The 11,118-nt window shown below is 49.2% G+C and overlaps 1 protein-coding gene across 5 annotated transcripts in view; it reads left to right on the top strand.

Moving 5' to 3' along the window:
• Positions 1-7,129: 7,129 nt before the first annotated feature.
• Positions 7,130-11,118, top strand: part of DDC (dopa decarboxylase) — a 75,918-nt gene continuing 71,929 nt past the window's right edge. For 2 of the 5 annotated variants that reach the window (XM_032305594.1, XM_032305595.1), the window contains exon 1: positions 7,357-7,523. The gene's annotated coding sequence lies outside the window, so the exon portion shown is untranslated. Of the gene's footprint in view, positions 7,152-7,209; positions 7,308-7,356; positions 7,524-11,118 lie in introns of those variants that run through there. The other 3 variants (XM_032305591.1, XM_032305593.1, XM_032305590.1) reach the window with 3 other exon arrangements.

Here is an 11,118-nt window from a genome sequence, read left to right as displayed (position 1 = left end):
AGAGGGCACCATGGGGCCGGGCCCCACGTGACTCAGAGTGGCTCCCACCAGCAAGACGATTTCACAGGCTGTCACGAGAACAGGCCACATTTTGGGGGGAACCATATAACACTCTTGTAAAGGGACACTAGGGAATTCAACCTACCCTTTCGTCAGACTCAATCTTCGGAGCTTTGAGGCTCCATGTCTCCAGGCCCTTCTGAAGTTTCTGGAATTAAGGTCTTGCTTGGACGTGGCAATAAAATGCTTGCTCCCAGGCCACTACAGGTAGGCGAGATCCTTTCCAGCTCACTGTGGCTCCCGGGATGTATGAGGCATGCCTCTGCTTTATTTTTATCCTTCCTGGACCCATCGGGGCCTTGCTGAGCTCCTACCTGGAGAGTTATTGGTGGGCTGTTGGGAAATGTTGAGGCTAACTTAGAAGTCCTTGCAGCTGCCCCTGGGAGCACCCCCCAGGGGCACCCTTGGGAGCACAGGACCAGCACAACTGGAAAGGCCACTGGTGGGCTCTGGCTCTGGCAAGACCCAGGCAGCTGCCCATGCTGCCACCTGTGGGCCCCGTTCAGCCCTACGGTGCAGTGCCAGAGGCGAGAGGTCCCCACACTAATGTCACCCCTCCTGGGCACACCAGGCCACTCACTCTCCCCACTGGATGGGGCGGGCTCCAGGGTGCACAGCTGGGTCATGGGAGTCAGACCTGGACCCCATCTCCCGGGTCTGTGACGGGGCTCTGTCCACTCTGCCGGGTTGTCATCCACATTCCCCTGCCAGAGCCTAGCAGGGGGCTCACTGGCAAAGACAGAGCTTCCCGCCAAGGCTGTGGGTGGCCATCTGCCCCCCCCCCAACGCCAACTTGAACACCCCCAGGGGATTCCCCCCCCACCCCCCCATCCTGCTCTCTGCTAGCCTCCGCCATCCCTCTCCTCTGGAAGACGAGCCACCCACACCGACTCTGTCCACGACCCAGGGGAGGCTACAGTGCCAACAGAAACAGCCGCCTGTAATGCTGTAGCTTGATCGTCCTCTGTTTGCAATGAGAGGAACGGGTCCCCGTCAGAGCCGCCGAACAGCACCGGGCCACCAGTCCCCGGGCAGGGCTCCAGCGCTGCCCTCAGAACCCGAGCTGCAAATAATATTGGAAACGAAAGCAAGAAACTCATGCAAGAAGAACCACAAAGAACTGGGGAACCTGTGACTCTTGCTTTTTAGTTCAGTACAAAAGGACTGTAGGAGTTGACTGGTGATCTGTCGGAGTTGCCTTCTCAAGTTTTTCCCACCGTTTCATCCTCAGTTTTAGATTTTATGAATCTTTACCAATTTTATTTTGCTGAGAAGAGAGTATCTGTAGTTGCTTTGAGGCTTGGATGACAACCTGCGGTAAGAAACGTGTTTCTCCTGTGACGCTGGGCGCGTTATACACAAGCAGGATGCAAACAGAGCCTTGGACGTTAGTATTTCCTTTACCAGGTACAATGCTCCCTTTTCCTCTGATTCTGCATCGTTTTTTAAAATGCTGATCACAACACCTTCAAAACTGATTTCACGATCCAACAGGGCTTTGAGAGACTGAGTAGGAGAAGCCCGATGTTGGAAGATACACAGCTCGCAACTCCACGGCCTACTTTAAAGCTACAGCAAGCGTTTTTTTAAAGATTTTATTTGTTTATTAGAAAATGAGTGGGGGGAAGGGCAGAAGGAGAAGCAGGCTCCCCGCTGAATGTGAGCCTGACATGGGGCTCGATCCCAGGACCCTGAGATCATGACCTGAGCCGAAAGCAGAGGCATCACCGACTGAGCCATCCGGGTGCCCCAAGACTGAAGTCACCTGAGTGACTCAGTTAAGCGTCCGACTCTTGATTTCAGCTCAGGTCATAATCTCAGGGTCCTGAGCTCCACGATCAGCAGGGAATCTGCTTGAGATTCTCTCTCTCCCCTGTCCCTCCCCCTGCTCATGCACTCTCGCTCGCGCTCTCCACCCTTCCCCACAAAAGACTGTGCATTACTGGTGAAAGAACAGACCCATGGAACACAACAGAGAGCCAGAAGTAGACCCCCATCAGGAGAAGCAGCTGCTCGTTGGCAAAGGAGCAACAGCAACACAGCGGAACAAAGACGGTCTCTCCAGCGGTGCATGGTGGAAACACCAAAGGTCCATGCTGAACAGCGAACCTGGACGGAGGATCCACGCCCTTCACAAACACCAGTTCAGGTGGGCCACAGACCTGAATGTGAAATGCAAGACTATGAAACCCCTGGAAGCTAACAAAGAAGAAGATCTAGAAGAATAATATAGCATTTGGTGGTGACTTCCAAGCCACGACAGCAAAGGCACGGTCCGTTCCCTGAAAGTAAGGCTGATACACCGGACTTCACTGAAATTAAAAAAAAAAACAAAAACAAAAAACAAAAACCACAAACTTCAGCTCTGCCGAAAACACGGGATCTTCTCACCCTGCCCTAAGCTATGTGGCTTTTCCAGAAAAATCCAACTCTGGTCCCGACGGTATGACTCCTCCTATTAGGGCATCACCTGGGACCCAGGCAACTATAACCCTAAATGAAAAGGCCAAATATTAGGGATGAGAAATGACATCAGCCCCGGAGATGGTCCACTGGGGACCTACATGGGCCTGCTGCTCTGTCTCATCAGGAAGTGGCCAGGGCCATGTGGTCTCGGTGGCTCCAACTCTCCGGGACTCGGAGCTCTATGGTCACGCCTCCCACCACTGATGCAGGAGAGGCCGTGCGTTGAAGGAACATCATAGAGTTGTCCAAATGGACGTCCATGCTTGGTGCCATCTGGAAGTCAGAGCTGGAAAAATACCTCATGAGCATTGTGGCTGCTGTAAAAAAAATGTGGATGAATTTAACTGAGTATGAGAAGGTTCCTGTTGGGGTGGAATAGGTCCCTGGTGTTGGCTGGGCAACCTCAGGGTTGGCCAGGGTCCCCACCATATGCAGCTCTTGATGACGATGATGACGACGGTGCCATGTCAGCCACCGGACCAGACTCTCCAGCTGCACACGGGCATGTGCTTTGGCTGGCTAGTTTATGCCCCCTTGTCAGGCGATCCTTCCTTTGACAGACACCTTTCTTGGGGTGTGTGCTTTCTTTTAACAAGTCAGGGAAACATTCTGTGTTTCTGCTGCACAGTCTCAAAGCACTCAGGTTCTGTGAACCTTCATGGACTCAGAACAGTTTAGAAGGCGGAGCCTGTGTAGCCTCTCCCCAGGAGTTCTTACTGGGGCCTCAGCTGGGACTACAGAAAGTGTCAAGTCCCGGCAGATACGGAAGTCGATACACTTGAATCCAGACCAGAGGCTGTGGTTTTGAAACTCAGTAGGGAACCGTGCAGTGTAGATGGGACTTGCGACTCACCTGGGGAGAATTATGGGATACACCCAGAACCCCACTCCCCCAGTGGGGTCCGGGTGTCTACAGATCACAACACCCGAACAGGTTCTTCAACTCTAAGCTGCAATAGGTTGAAAATGTCTTCTCTTGGGAAGCACGAGTTCACATGATAGAGTGAAAAGTACCGAATGTTTACATCCTTTTATCAACAGACTTCCAAAGTTGACATGTAAACACAGTACTTTGCTGAGACAGATTAATGATGTCCATTATTTGTCACTTCTTGAGCAAAGAGCAGCCAGCTCCTGTGACTTGGCCATGGGCTGTCCCTGGTCACCTGCACAGGCTCTGCCTATGTTCATTTAGGAAAGTGAATACTACCCCCCAGGGGAACATCCTGTCCCATCTCCCAGCATCCTGAAGCCATGCTCTGCCAGGTGCCCACAATGTGGCCAGGCATTAAAACTGTGCCCTGTGCCGGCTTCCTCCCATCTCTTACTTCCCCATCCCTCCCTGGATTTTCTGTAGTCACAAACAAAATAAACAACTTGCCTTTCATCTTTGTCTTAGGATTAGCTCTGGAGGGAACCCAGACAAAGACAGAGATGGGACTGGAGTTAGGCAACAACATTCTGTACGGGAAGACTTTATTTAACATTATGCATTAATGTTCCTCTCACTCCAATTTTTCAAGGTACCAACAAACGATTTGAATGTTCCTCTTGAAACAGAAATATTTGAAAGTAGCAAGGATTTTTTTTTGAAAGATTTTATTTATTTATTTGACAGACAGAGATCACAAGTAGGCAGAGAGGCAGGCAGAGAGAGAGAGGAGGAAGCAGGCTCCCTGCTGAGCAGAGAGCCCGATGCGGGGCTCCATCCCAGGACCCTGAGATCATGACCTGAGCTGAAGGCGGAGGCTTTAGCCCACTGAGCCACCCAGACACCCCAAGGATTTTTTTTTTTTTTAAAGAAAACTTGTATGGGAATTCTTGGCCTTCCAAGTATCCTAGTTCCTTATAATGTGATAATGTTGACATAAGGAACCATGGGCAGAGAACTGGACAGATGACTCAGTAGAAGAACCACAAGCTCAAGAATCAGCAAGACGAGAGGAGGACTTTTGCTCCAAAATAATGTTGGGAGAATTGGTTTACCAGTTGGGGGGATATGTTAGAACCCTGCTATCTGCGTCACTCCGATGTAAATTCCAGGGGGAGTGAAGATCTAAGAGTAAAAACTCTGAATGCATAAAAATACTACAGAGAAATAGGTGTCCATGTGTCTACAGTTTTGAGTGGACGAGACGCCAAGCCTGACAGTGAAGAGCCCAGAAGAGCAGAGCCGGGGTCACCAGATTTGAACACCCCCTGGATGAAGATTCCAAACATCCAGAAACAGAAATCCCAGTCAAGCTAAGGGAAGGACATTGATTGTGACGAAGTGTGATTATGGTGTGTTGTCCAGTGGGGGAAAGCAGATGGCATAGGATAGACGGTTTTGCTGCCAGATGGTTAACACAGTTTCAGGCACTGGAAATCCTGTAAAAGGTCAATATTGACAGTCCATGTCGACAGCGCACTCTCTCCCAGAGAGAATTATGGAAGAATGCTTTAACTGTGGCTCTTCAGAAGCTTTATCATGTCTCCTAAAGGAACGTCTGTCGGTCTGGGGAGTACTCTTAGACGGGCTCATGTGCCTTGTGTGTCCAGAGACGGACATGTGTGTGCGTGCATACGTGGAGATCGGTAGAATGTCCTTAGAACACAGAATGTTCTGTGGACTGGTTCAACTGAAACATACACTGAAGAAAGTATCCATCAAGGGAAAGAATGGTGCTCCATGAAAGGGAAGTGTATGCAAGACGACCTCCCAAAGCCAAAGGAGCCATGAGACCAAAGGAAAAAGCTGTCCAGTCCAGGCTGACAAGGGATGGTCTAAGAAGACTTCCAGACAGAAGCACTTCTTGGGCAGCCGGCTGCAAGACGGATCTCCACAGCCCACTTCCTGTAAGACCGACTTTTATAGCCCTAGAGGCTGGGCTTCTGCTGGGGGACCCCCAGGAGGAGATGATGGAGGACGGTGTGAGTGCTGGTCGTATCTCCAGAGCTGATCACGGATGTTATGTCTCAAGGCTGTTCTTAAGTGATATCACTTCTGTGGTTAAGTAAAAGGGAAGAATAGAGTCGAGTCTATGGCCAAGGAGACCTCAGGAAACAGATGGGTCGCCACGGCTTTTCTGTCCAAGTTGTTATCGGGCCAGTTGGCCCAGTCGCCAGCAGGCAGGCACAAAATACACACTCCAGGGGTGTGTGTTGGCTGGCACACACCTGCAGGGAAAGGGGGTACCCTGAAGTCATCCAACCAAAACCCTGAGCTTACCCCTCCTCAACAAGAACTTTCCATAAATCACTTAAATTCCTCTGTGCCTTTGTCTACTGACAGGGAAATCGTTGGTCACAGTGACATCACCAGGTCTCTCTCTTTTCTGTAAATTGTACACTTGTGCACTCCATTCTCTGGCACACTCTCTCTGGGTGATTTTGTCCTACTGTTCACACACCATCTAAAACTTGACATTCATAACTTCATTTCCTATCCAGACTTCTCTTCTGTGAGCCGCAGACTCCTATGTGGAAAAGTCCACTGGACATCTCCATTGAATAATATGTGTGCGATACCTACCACTTAGTTCCCCGGCTCTTAGTCTCCTTCATCCCCTGGCCCAGCAACCTCCTGACACCCACACAGGAGCGTGCACACAGGCACGCTGACACACACACAACTCTCTTCTCCCCCCCAGCCCATCCAAAACCCCCACCATGTTCCTTGGATTTCTGCTCTTTCCCGCAAATCAGGAGAGCAGAGGCAAGTGTAGTCTTGTCACCCACTGACCCATTTTCCAAGCACCAGTGATTGTAATGAAGACATACAGAAGCTCGGGTCAGGCTTCCTAAAAACATTTCAGTGCCTTCCACTGCAGTTGGAGGAAGTACAAATTAGGACCCATGGCTCAAAGGACCCCCTTGCTTCGTACAGACCTTGCGGGTGGGCGGTGTAGACTTCTTTCAGGGTTTGCATTGGTCTGTCTAGCCTCGCTGCCTTCACAGATGCTGTTCCCCACAGGGTGCCCTTCCCTTGCCCCTCCTCTGTGAGGACAATCACTTCTCTGGGCTCTGCTGAGGTCGGGCAGCACAGGGAGCGTTAGTGCGCGTGTCTGTAGGGCCGACTTGCTCTTCCTTCTCCTTTCTTTCCTCCAGTGGCTTTTGTAGAGGTTTATAGTCTCCTCACTGTTACTCCACTTGTCCAGGATCCCAGTCTTAACCATGAATCCTGACTCCGCCCCCCGCCCCCCCGCCCCCCCCCCCCCATGGCCTATCCTGGGCCCCGGAGGCAGAACACAGAGAGCTCTTCCCTCCTGCAGCCTGTGACAAGTGCCTGAGGCCATGGCCATTCTGTCCTCCCAGTCCTTCCATGAACGGCCTGAACATGGCCTCACACCCCCTCCGCCCTTTGTACCCATCAAGCCCCAAGCTCAGGGCAGCTGCAGGTGCACCAAAGCGTCCAGCCCCCATGCTCCCTGCAAACCCCTCTGCCTGCTCTCGGTGACCCCTCTCAGCGGTGCTCTGTGTCCCAATAAAATTCTCTCGACTGTGTTTTTTTTTTTTTCTGTAGGTCTGTCAAACTCTTGTCCACGGTATTGTTCTCTTAAGCAGCGGTTCAGCCGTGGGGGGAGGAAGAGTAGAGCGCGCAGACTCAGTTCTGGGGCGGCGGGGAAGGCTTCCCGTGGGCCAAGGTGGCAATTTGTGGGATGACCTAATGGGCTTGAAAAATCGAAGCCGGGGTGTTGCGGGGGAAACGTGGGAATTTGGTGATGGGCCCGTGGTCAGAGGGATCCACGCGTCTGGGAGTGTAGATGGAACGAACGAGCTTTGAAGAATGAGCTTTCCCGGTAGGTTCCTCCAGATTTTCTTGACCTTTATCACCAAGAGAAATTAATGTTTAACCAGCCCCGGAGGCTGGGAAAGCAAGGACAGGAAGCCATCTGAATCTCAAGCTACGAAGAGTGACCTGTCGGAAGACTGCCTGGCCACGCTTTCCTCAGCCCCCAGAACGAGAGAGTCTCCTGACGGAGAACAGACTCAGAAGGAGGTAGTATTCCCAGCAAGTAAGTCCCAGGCTTCATACTTAACTGATGGTTATTGTCGGAAACCGCAACCTTGATTCCCGGTCCCAGGGTACTGAACGTTCGCTTAACGTTAACTCACCTGAGGACTGGACGTCACTATTGGTCAAGTGCTGTTAGGCAAGGCTGTCGGGACCAAGGGGACTGACCCTAGGTGCTTGCACGCACACAGTCCTGCACGCATCTCCTGTGTGGCCAGGCGAGGGCTGGGGAGGATTTCCTGCTTGTCACTCGAGAGCAAGGACAGGACAGACATGGGCATATCTTGTCCTCACCACTTGCTTCCACTGCGGTCTTGGGTCCTTTGTTCCTCTGGGTCTCTGTTTCTTCCTCTCGACAATGGGGATTTTTCTAGCACCCACCTTGTCAGCTAATTGTGAGGAGTCGATCTCATATTGTCTGGAAAATATCCGGCGCTTGGAAGGTGATAGAGAAATGGTGACTCTTCCCTTCCCTGTGAGATCTGGAGCATCAAAGGTAACCTCAGAGGCTCCCTGTCCAGGGTGATCTGAGGAGAACTGAAGGGTCTTCCCTGGCAACTTGCCCTGCTGGTTACAGTCTCTTCAGAAGGTACCGTTTTTGCGACTATCATTGCTTCTCCATCAGGTCGTAGTTAAAACAATGCTTCTGAGTGTTCAGCCTGTGCTGGGACTCGCCTCCTTCTTCTTTAACATATCCTCATTGGATGCACAAGACACTGAGTCAGGAGAGCTGAGGAGGATAGTCGTGCAAGGCCTCCCCTCTTGCGACCGCGAAACTGGCGCTTGGATGTCGCTGCGGCATAGGGTGGCCCCTGGAAAAGCGTTGGATATTTAAGACACTTACTATGTCCCAGGCACAGGAGTCCCTCGGAGAGCAGGCAGTGGACGCTGGAGGGACGGGACCAGAGGTGCAGGACTGTGGGCAGGAGGGGGACAGAAAGGGTGGCCGTGAGGAACGTCAAGGCACAGCTGGAAAGTGACAAGCGCAGGACTGGACACAGGGTCGAAGGCTCTGATCTCCCAAGGTGGCCTGAGGGCACAGCAGACATTATCTAGACACGTTTCCCTGTGCACAGCCTTGGGGGCCTGAAGCTCCCGGGTCTGAGGGTCCCTTACCAGAGCACGCTGACCCCCAGAAGCAGCCTGTCCTGCTCTCAGTCAGCCTAGTGACCCAGCATGTTGGGTCCAGGAGGTGACAAACGGTGCTCCTACTGCTGGAGTAAGTCATCCTAGGGTTCAGCCCTTGCCCTGTGGCTGCATACGCGTGTGGGATAGAGGGGCACCCTAGGACTCTCCAGAGTGGAAAGATGACATTTTGAAACCAGGAATGTGTCAGTGCTGCCCAAAATTTAAATCGTGATTTCCAGACTTTCAAAAATCACTAAATAACATGGGAAGAAACACGGCCATCTGCTCGGGGGGCCGTCCCTGAACTTCACGACACCCCTGGCTCCAGTGGCACGAGAGAGGCTCAAGGAGGCCGACCGCAGCTAGGACTGAGGAAGAGGATCAGTGTGTTCCCATTGAACAAGGTCATTCACAATAATCGATTCAAGGAGCCCATGGTACCTACGATGATAAAATGCTCAGTCCACCGAGAAGAAGATACAGCTCTAGACAATATAACCCTAGTGTATGAACATAAAGAGATCTTAAGTATATTAAGCAAATATTGGCACAACTGGGGAGAAATCAACAAACTCACCCTCATAATGGAAATTTTCAATGCATCGTTAGCGATGGTAGTAAACAGGATGACTGATCCAGGGAGCAAAAATATTAGATTTGGAAAACTTCGATAAGTAACCATCTTGGTATGGGGGACATAGATAGAAGCCTTCGGCAGAGAGCTAGAAAACATGCTTTCTTCTCAAGTGTCCGTGAAATGTGACAAAAATTGAGGATGTAACCAGCCATCGCCTAAATCTCAACACCTGTCAGAGAATCGCTATCAGACCAGCGAGTTCTCTTGCTCCGGTTCAGCTCAGGTCAATCCAATTCTGTTCAGTTCAGTTCAATTCAATTCAACTCCATTCAGTTCACTTCCATTCCATTTTTTTTAAAGCAAAAATTGTTCCATTTGTCTGGAGTTGTTTTGAAGAGATATACCATGTAACTGACACATCAAGGAAAAAAAACAGAATGGAAATGAAATAATACTCAGAAATAAATGTTTGTTTTAGGATTGAGATATGTATTGGAAGCTGAACATAGAAGAAAGCAGGTAGTTTTAAAAGCTAATATTAGAGGGATGCCTGGGTGGCTCAGTCATTTGGGCCGCTGCCTTCAGCTCAGGTCATGGTCCCAGGGTCCTGGGATTGAGTCCCGCATCGGGCTCTCTGCTCGGCGAGGAGCCTGCCTCTCTCCGTGCCTCTGCTGGCCTCTCTGCCTGCGTGTGCTTCCTCTCTCTCTCTCTCTCTCACTGACAAATAAATGAATAAATAAAATCTTTTTTAAAAAAAAGCTAATATTAGAAATTGAAAAAGGATAGAAGTTGAGATAAGCAAGCAACTAAAGGCTCCAGAAAAATAACAGGATGAAGATAATTAAACATAGGCAATAATAAAGATTAAGAGGAAACATGAATGAGGAAGGAGATAAAGGTAGATGAGGGCAGACCAACAAAGCCACAAATTCTTCTTTTTAAATCTAAAACAGAAATAGTCCTGGGGCATCTGGGTGGCTCGCTGGTTTGAGCATCTCTTTCTAGACCTCAGCTCGGGTCTTGATCCCAAGACTAAGTAAAGACAAGAAGAGAGGAAAATAGGGAAATAAATAATATCATAAGAAAAGGGGGTATCATTATCGGGACACCTGGGTGACTCAGTGGGTTAGGTGTCCACACTCTGGGTTTCGGCTCAGGTCATACTCTCGGGGTTGTGAGATTAGACCCTACATCAGGGTCCATGCTCAGTGGGGTGTCTGCTTGGGATTTTCTCTCTAGCTCTCCTCTGCCCCTCCCCCTGCTCATGATCTCTCTTTCTCTCAAATAAAATTTAAAAATAAAGCTTAAGAAAAAAAGAAAAGAGACATCATTATAAATTCAATCAAGCAGAATGATAATGAGTATATTATTAAAACAGACAAACCCTTGTCATTAAATGTAAAAATTTAAAATTACATTTCGTTTACATTTGGAACAATACCACGGAGAAACAGAAATCCTATTGAACGGTCCTGAATAATAAATAAATTGATTTATGAAAAATATTTCCTCAGACAATGATTTCTATGTATGATTTGTCACTCTGTCAGTGATTGGGTAATTCCAAATTTCAAAATTATATAAATTGCTTCAGAGAATTAAAAAAGGGGTTATCCTCCATCTATGAGATCACAGAATTGACACTAAAACTAGAGAAAATCCATAAAAGTAAGAAAAATAACAATTTTATTCATGGGAAGGAAGTAAAAATTCTATGCAAGTGGCTAACACACCGTAGTTTTATCTGAAGAGTAAAAGGATATTTGAAAATTAGAAAATGTATTAATGACATTCATCATATTAACAATTTAGATTCAGAAAACTATATGATTCTCTTCTCATTTGATGCAGAAAATACTTTGATAAAATTAAACTTCAATTTTCTATAAAA

This window comes from Mustela erminea, chromosome 11 (genome assembly GCF_009829155.1).
Source record: "Mustela erminea isolate mMusErm1 chromosome 11, mMusErm1.Pri, whole genome shotgun sequence".
NCBI classification, from domain to species: Eukaryota; Metazoa; Chordata; class Mammalia; order Carnivora; family Mustelidae; genus Mustela; species Mustela erminea.
The sequence above is the reverse complement of the archived record's forward strand: the minus strand, read 5'-3'. Positions and strand labels throughout refer to the sequence as shown.